The 7,624-nt window shown below is 33.1% G+C and overlaps 2 long non-coding RNA genes across 2 annotated transcripts; both read left to right on the top strand.

Moving 5' to 3' along the window:
• The first annotated feature begins 1,260 nt into the window (after positions 1-1,260).
• On the top strand, positions 1,261-2,433 carry LOC145315309 (uncharacterized). Its single transcript, XR_013878027.1, has 3 exons — positions 1,261-1,286; positions 1,524-1,714; positions 2,301-2,433. It is a non-coding gene; the product is annotated as an uncharacterized LOC145315309 (long non-coding RNA).
• Positions 2,434-6,359: 3,926 nt separating this feature from the next.
• Positions 6,360-6,949, top strand: LOC145314946 (uncharacterized). Its single transcript, XR_013877891.1, has 2 exons — positions 6,360-6,416; positions 6,682-6,949. It is a non-coding gene; the product is annotated as an uncharacterized LOC145314946 (long non-coding RNA).
• The last annotated feature ends 675 nt before the right edge of the window (positions 6,950-7,624 follow it).

Here is a 7,624-nt window from a genome sequence, read left to right as displayed (position 1 = left end):
TTGTATTGTAATATTAAATGTAATATTCTTAAAATAATAAAACTGTGATATCCCTAAATTAAAAATTTTCTGTTTTGAATATTGCCATATGTGTAAAATTTTGAAAAATAAATTTAAGTAACTTTTGAGTCTTATTTATGTTATTTCAAAGTCATACATGAAATTTTCAGGAGGAAAAAAAAGAGAGAGAGGGGACAATTGGCTATTAATTACACTTGTCCCCAATGTTTTATAATAATGTTTTCTTATTCGTTAGCTTAACAACTTTTGCAACATTCATGAATTTTGATTGGTTGGCTCATTAAGTTGAGTATTAAAACGTTTCAATCACTAATTTTAATCTACAGAAGGACAATTTTGTGTTTCTTCATTGGGGATGTACACCGATTAATCGGTCATTGTTTTATCCCTTTAGATTCCTGATAACAAGGATGACAACATCCATAAAAGCGAAGCGCTGAAACGGTAGGACAAACGGACATTAACACATGTATAATATCAGAACTGAATAATCAGAATATAAATGTTTAAGAATCGAAGCAAAATTGTAATTAAAATTGTTGAAAAACTGCTTGATAAAGACTAATGTTTATGGACAACATACTTACAACTTTAGGATTTGATTATAGAGTTGCTTCGCTTATAAAATTGTACATTGTTGTCCCAGGAATCAGTATACCAAAAATCAGATCAATCGGATTATTAGATCACATAAAAATTAGTTGTTAAAAAGTAACAAAAATCAACATGTTTAAAATGGACGTACATACATTCTGGTAATGATTATAGAGTTGCTACGCTTTCTAAATCGTACCTAACTACTACAGGAATCACCATGCAAAGTTTGAAATCAATAAGACAATTCTAACATGCCTAAATTAACGAATATATTTCAATTAGGGATCTATTGGGATAATACAATAACCAATTAATTGATGTACATCCTTAATCATGATACACAAAATTACCCCTTCTGTGGATTACCGTTTGTGCTGAAACGTTGGAACACTCAACTTAATGAACTAACTATTCAAAATTCAATGAAAAATTCCCAAAGTTGTTATGCCAACGAAAAGGAAAACCTTATTATAAAACTTTGGGGACTAGTGTAATAAACAGCCCAATATCCCCCTCCTCTCTGCCTTAATCTAAATACTCCAAACTGGATTTGGTTGGATTAGATTTGAAAGTACTCCGCCTATTTTACCTGTCATATCAAATTTCAGAAGCCTCTTACTAATTTAGTTATCAACTGAAATTAAAACAGTCAACATATCAATAATGAGGTATTTATATTATTTATTCTTTGTTGCACCACATTTTTATATAATTTTATAATGTAGTGATACTCGCAGCTGGCTGAAATAACGATACCCCCCAATTACCCCCTATACCCAATCCCTTCCCCTTCTACTGGATGAAATAACAGACCAATAAACGAGGTCCATTGACGACAAATTTTCCCCTGTCCAATATATCCACGTATACTATGTAAATTTTTCTAACAATATCTTTTTTTTCAGATTCGTATCAACAATTGTTATGATTGCCTACCTCATCAACTGTGCCATGTCCTGCTTCAGTAGCAGTAGCAACAACAAGGGCGGCAACAGCGGGATTAACGGCGGTTTCGGCGGCTCCTGGGTCAATTCTGACGGTCAGGTGACCAGCACTTCTGGAACATTCAATAATGCCGGCGCTCAAGAGGTTCTAGGTATGATATTTGTATTATATCAAATCCTATTATATAAAGTAGTAATATTTTTTTTAATATAACGAAGGATCTCGCTTTAACCGCTAAACCGATAAGGTTCTCCTTTATAGTGAAGCTTCATATTTGTCCTTATATGGTTTTAGGCTACTTTTTTTGCAAAAAAGTCGATGTAGGGTTTTAGGCTATTTTTCTGCCCTTTCATATCACGTCGAATATATAGCTCTTCCATATTCCTTCGAATAAAGAGCCCCTAAATGCTAGGGGCGCGGCCGCTAGTAGTTTATATGACACTAGCAGCTATACCACTTGAAGTCTTTAAGGGAAGGGGAAGATGGAGGGGGGGGGAGGAATCAAACCTTCACTCTCATTTTTTATTTTTTTTAAAAATACAAAGAGGGTATTTTTTCCCAGAGTGATTTATCTTGAGGTGGTGGAGATACCCTCACCAAAATAAACCTTTCACTGAAAAGGAGAACCATATCTGCGCCAGCGATTAGCAAGATCGATACATAGACGGACATCCTGTTACTTTTGTATAAACATATATTTTACTTTTAGTGTTTCTAAATGAATTCTTATTTTTCAGGAGCTATATTTGGAAGAAAGAAGAAATGAAAAATTTAAAGTAAATTCAATAATATTAAGATTTATCTAAAATTATTAAATTAAAATTATAATATATTTATTGTATATTGAAAATATACATCATCCATTGTTAATTGTTTGTTTTTTTAATTAAAGCGCAGCTTTTCTATATTTAGGGTCGTTCTCTACGTATGTTCATTAACGTTAGCTCTTTTTTTATAGTTTAGACATGTTACAATTGTCCTATTGATTCCTACAACAACTTTTTTATGATATAATTATCCTATTCATCTAAGTTCTGAAGAAAAAAAAACAAGGTACAATAATATAAGCGAAGCATCTCTAATATAAAATTCTAAAAAAATAAAGTATATTTTTTTAACGCAATCTGTATTTAATCAATTTTGCAACAAATTTGTGCATAATTTTGTTTATACTTACAAATTAATGTTATACTTAGTAAGTTCTAACATTGTATAAGAGTTATTGTTTATTTGTCCTTCCTTCGCTTTTATGAATGTTGTCATCCTTGTTTTACTTCTATTTTGGGTAGTCTGTTCGCAAAGGATAGGTTTTGTCGTTAATTTAGGCAAATTAGAATTGTTCTACTGATTTCTGATGAATCTTGTAGCAGTTAGGTACAATTTAGAAATTGTAGCAAATTAATAATTCTTAAAAGCGAAGCTTTTCTATAATTAGGGTAGGCCCGTCCGTCCGTCCGTCCATTACAAACGGATAGCTTTTTTCGTTAATTTGGGCATGTTAGAATTGTCCTATCGATTTCAAACTTTGCATGGTGATTTCTTTAGTAGTTAGGTACGGTTTAAAAAGCGTAGGAACTCTATAATCATAACAAGAATGTCCGTACGTCCATTTTAAGCATGTTGATTTTTTTACTTTTTTAACAACAAATTTTTATGTGATCATCCGATTGATTTGATTTTTGGTATGTTGATTCCTAGGACAACATATAATAATGTTATAAGAAAATAAACTGTATAATCAAGTCCTAAAAATGTAAGTATGTCCATAAACATTATCCTGTATCAAGCAGCTTTTATGGATGTTGTCATCCTTGTTAAATAAGTGTCGACGAGGCCGTAACAGATTGCACGTTAGATTTCTCTTAGTGTTTTGAAATAACCATCCTATTCATTTAATTTTTAAAAGCGAAGCTTTTCTATAATTAGGGTCGGTTCGTCCGTACGTTCGTCACAGGGAGTTAGCTCTTTTAGTTAATTTAAACAGGTTAGAATTGTCTTATCGATTCCAAACTTTGCAAGATGATTCCTGTAGTAGTTAGGTACAATTTAGAAAGCGTAGCAACTCTATAATCAATACCAAAATGTCCGTAAAACATGTCGATTTTTTACTTTTTTGACAACAAATTTTTGTAAAATGTCCGTATATCAATTTGAAACATGTCGATTTTTAACTTTTTTGACAACAAATTTTTGTATGTTAAAATTATCCGATTCTTCTGATTTTTTAAAACCTATTCCTATTACAACAAGGTACAATGTTATAAGCAAAGCATCTCTATAAACAAGTCCCAAAAATGTAAGTATGTCCCTAAACAGTATCATCTATTTATGCAGTTTTGCAACAAATTTACTTACAATATTGTTTGTACTGATGCATTAATATTCTGCTAATTCAGTTCCGACAATCTACAAGTGTTAATGTTCGTTTGTCCTTCCATTTCAGAGCTTCGCTTTTATGGATGTTGTCATCCTTGTTGTAACAAGGATTCCTAGAATTTAAGTTTTGAATTTTTGTTCAATCTTCTAAATTATGTTGATTGTTTAATGCGTTTTTACTCTAGAGTCTATATTTGTATGGCTTTCTAATTTTTAAGTAGGGTTGGGCCGGATACTTTTTTGGCCGGATACCGGATATCCGGCTGATTTATAATGCCGGATATCCGGTTCCGGCCAGATGTCTGGCCAACGTTCGATATCCGGCAATTTACCGGATATCTGGCCGTATAATCGGATATCCGGCGTCAAAAATCAGCCAGATATCCTGTAACCGGAGAGTTTAATATCCGGTATCCGGCCGGCTATTTAAAATGGCCGGATATCCGACCGGATAACCGGCCAAACCGGATATCCGGCCCAACCCTTTTTTTAAGCTTCGTTTTTTATGAGTGTTGCTGTCCATGTTTAAATTAAAGGTCCTTTTTTAATAATACATTTTAATTGCTTTTCATAGTATCAAACATGTATTTGATATCATGTTACTCTTCCTATGGACATTAATGTCCTTTTTAATATTTCGGGTCGGCATGACCGTCTGTTATTCTGTTCTTAACTGTTTTGTTCTGAACTGTTAGCTCATATCATTAATTTAGGCATGTTTGAATTGTCCTATCGAATTCAAATTTTGGTTGATAATTCCAACAATAATTAGGTACGAATTAGAAAGCGTAGCAACTCCATAAACGTTCCTCCATAATGTTCTTGCGTCTATTTAAAACAAGTTGATTTATAGCTGTTCAGTTAACTTCTGGATGATATTATCATCCTATTCAAAAGTTTTGAAATCATAATTTTAAAAATAGGCCTACAAGATACAATGTTATAGTCAAAGTAGCTCAATAATGAAGTTATAAATACGTCCTTTTTTGCAACAAATTTACATTAATTTTTTAGACTTTGTCATTCTTGTTTTTAAATGTATATAATGGTAAAAATAGATAATGCAGGTAAAACCTTACGTAACTTTATAACGAATTTTTTAAGTGGGCGGAGATTATAGCACCCAAACAGTAAAAATTAAAACTAGATAATCCAGGTGAAACTTTCTTAGCTTTATCACCTTGTATTTTTAGTGGGAGGAGATTTTGATATCTAAATCCCAAGTTTAAATTCCTATCACCTCAAATTGCTTGTCGAGCAATGCCAGCCCCACTCCCTTAATTTTTAAAGTAAATTGTGAATAAATTAGATAATTATTATATAAAGAAAATCACCCCCTCTGTAGATTAAAATCCGGGCTCGGCTGCCGCGCGTCAGCCGCCTGTAAGTCTCAAAGAATTCAACCTTTCACAACTTTTAAAAATCATCTTGATGTCTGAACCTGACCCAAATATGAAAATCCCTATTTTAAAACAAAAAAATTCAAAACATCCATACCTACGGGTTTTAATTTTAAAAGCCCCCAGTTTCACGATTGTCCCTTCAGTATGGCTGTTAAAATCTTTCTTACTTAGTCTCAAATGTAATTGTCTCAAATCAACCCACCCTAGTTGTCAGCCTTGGTTTCTTTTCATTAAGCTTTTACTAGTTTATCCTATTACATAATCTTCTACAAATACAAAGTAGAACGATGTCTGTCTGTCTGTTTGTCTGTTTGTAGCGAAGAATCTCGCTAACCGCTGAACCGATTGGGTTCTCCTTTACAGGGTAGCTTCTCATAGGTCCCGGAAAGGTTTATAACTATTTTCTTAAGGGGGTGGGACACCTTCAACCCCCCCAAAAAATGAAAAATACCCCCCCCCCCCCCAAAAAAAAAAAAAAAAAAAATTTCTTTTTAAAATTAAAAATAAAAAAGTGGGGTTGATTACCACCCACCCCCCAAAAAAAAAAAATCCCCCCCCCCCAATTTTTTAAAAAATTTTCTTTTAAATCTAAAATACGAAACATTGGTTTGATTAAATCTTTTGGGGCAAAGCCCCTAGAGGCTAAGGGCGAAGCCGCTAGTATTACAAAAAGTAGTCATTTTTTGTCTGTAGCTTAAGATATAGGTAACTCTTGGACTGATTGACCTTTCTATTTTATGGAAGCTTCACACAGGTCCTAGGATAGTTACAGACTATCTTTCTACCCATTACTTCTCCTACGAATATGGAGCACCTAGAAGCTAGGGCGCAGCCAATAGTACAAGCCTTAAATCAAGCACCCTTTTATATTTTTGTACAAAAGTAGAAAACTAATCCAGGTGAATCCTACTTATACTATCACATGTTTTTAAAAGAGGCGGAAATCTCTTATTTTTTTTCTTCTACTCCTCCCCTTACATATGATATGATTTGGGTATAAAAGCACAATGACATACAAGCCACAGTCAGTACTCACTTGTCATCTTTACTGTCAAGATCATTACAAATAATAAGGTAAAAAATATTTTTCCGCATATATTACGTAAATCCTAATATAGAAGTGAGTCTTTAAGATTTAACTAAACTTTTAATTTCACATGGCTAATAATTAGGTTCTTTTTCTTTTATATCCAAGTCTATGTAATATTTAGGCGATTTTTGTATCTCCCCCCCCCCCCCCCCCCTTTGAATATAAAGCCCATTAATGCTTGGAGCCTTGCCATAAGTTTAATAGAAAATTTAACCACCTTGGTTATTAATCATACTTTTATATATTTAGGATGAAGTTGTTTGTAGTATTATTGGCTTTTAGCCTGTATGTATCAGCAGCTCTGGCTCTACCATTCTTTCCTGGTGGAGGCTTTGGAGGCGGCGGTGGAGGCTTCGGAGGTGGTCTAGGTGGAGGATTTGGTGCTGGATTTGGAGGTGGATTTGGTGGAGGTCTTGGAGGAGGCGGCGGTGGAGGTGGTGGTGGTGGTGGAGGAGGTGGTGGCCTCGGAGGTGGTTTTGGAGGCGGGTTTGGAGCAGGAGGCGGAATTGGAAAATAAGAATTTTCTGAAGAAAAAAAATATTAGATTATATTTATTATTTATAAATAACTTTACATTAAAATTGCAATACTGAAATACATTAATAATCAAGCCTATTTTGTGGTTAATTTATAATCATATACATACATCAATTTTTCTTCTGTGTATATTCTTTCATTGTTATATACTAGGAGATAAACCCTCTACGGGAAGTATTTAAAGTTTTAGCAGAGAGAATCCAAAATATGAGAAAAACAAAAAAAACTGCATGTCCTATTATCTATAGCAATCTAATTTTGGTAATGTTACCCACAAAAGTTTTAAAAAACGAACCAAAAACGCCTAAGAAATGTTGAACTATATGTCTGACTATAAAGCTAGGGAGTAAGGGAGGGGACAATGGGCAATTAATTCAATTTAAGAGGGTTCGCTGAAAAGCAATGAAAACCAGATTTATCAAGAAAATTTGTCCAAAATTGTAAAGGGATCATGGTAATCTAATTTATAAAAAAATAGTTCTAAGAAAAAAATTATTTACTTGAAAATTAAATTACCAATACATCACAATGTAGTAAACATTCTGTAATTAATCACTAGAAAAAAAAAATTTTTCTATAGAGTTTCTATAAATGAAATGACATTTTCTTGGGAAAAAATATTTGTTAAAACCAGCCATCAATAACAAATTTTTCT

The sequence above is a fragment of the Acartia tonsa genome, chromosome 3 (genome assembly GCF_053477335.1).
Source record: "Acartia tonsa isolate MP-2025a chromosome 3, ASM5347733v1, whole genome shotgun sequence".
Taxonomy (NCBI): Eukaryota; Metazoa; Arthropoda; class Copepoda; order Calanoida; family Acartiidae; genus Acartia; species Acartia tonsa.
Note: the sequence above shows the minus strand (reverse complement) of the source record. Positions and strands in the feature narration are given on the sequence as shown.